A 209-nucleotide genomic window follows, 5' to 3' on the forward strand; every position below is an offset into this window, starting at 1 on the left:
GGGGATTCCGCGAGGATGTTTGACAGGGAGGTTTGGGAAAGAGAGGACAATTAAGGAAAAGTAAGGGTACAGGCTTCAGTGAAGTAGGGGCAGGACCTCCCTCACTTAAACGGATTACTCAAGTCCCATAGACCTAACGTGACGTATTCTCTGGCTCCCTGGCCAGTTGTCCTCCACGCCGCTTGACAACTATTTCAGGGTACTCTCAA

This window comes from Penaeus monodon, chromosome 30 (assembly GCF_015228065.2).
Source record: "Penaeus monodon isolate SGIC_2016 chromosome 30, NSTDA_Pmon_1, whole genome shotgun sequence".
In the NCBI taxonomy this organism is placed as follows: Eukaryota; Metazoa; Arthropoda; class Malacostraca; order Decapoda; family Penaeidae; genus Penaeus; species Penaeus monodon.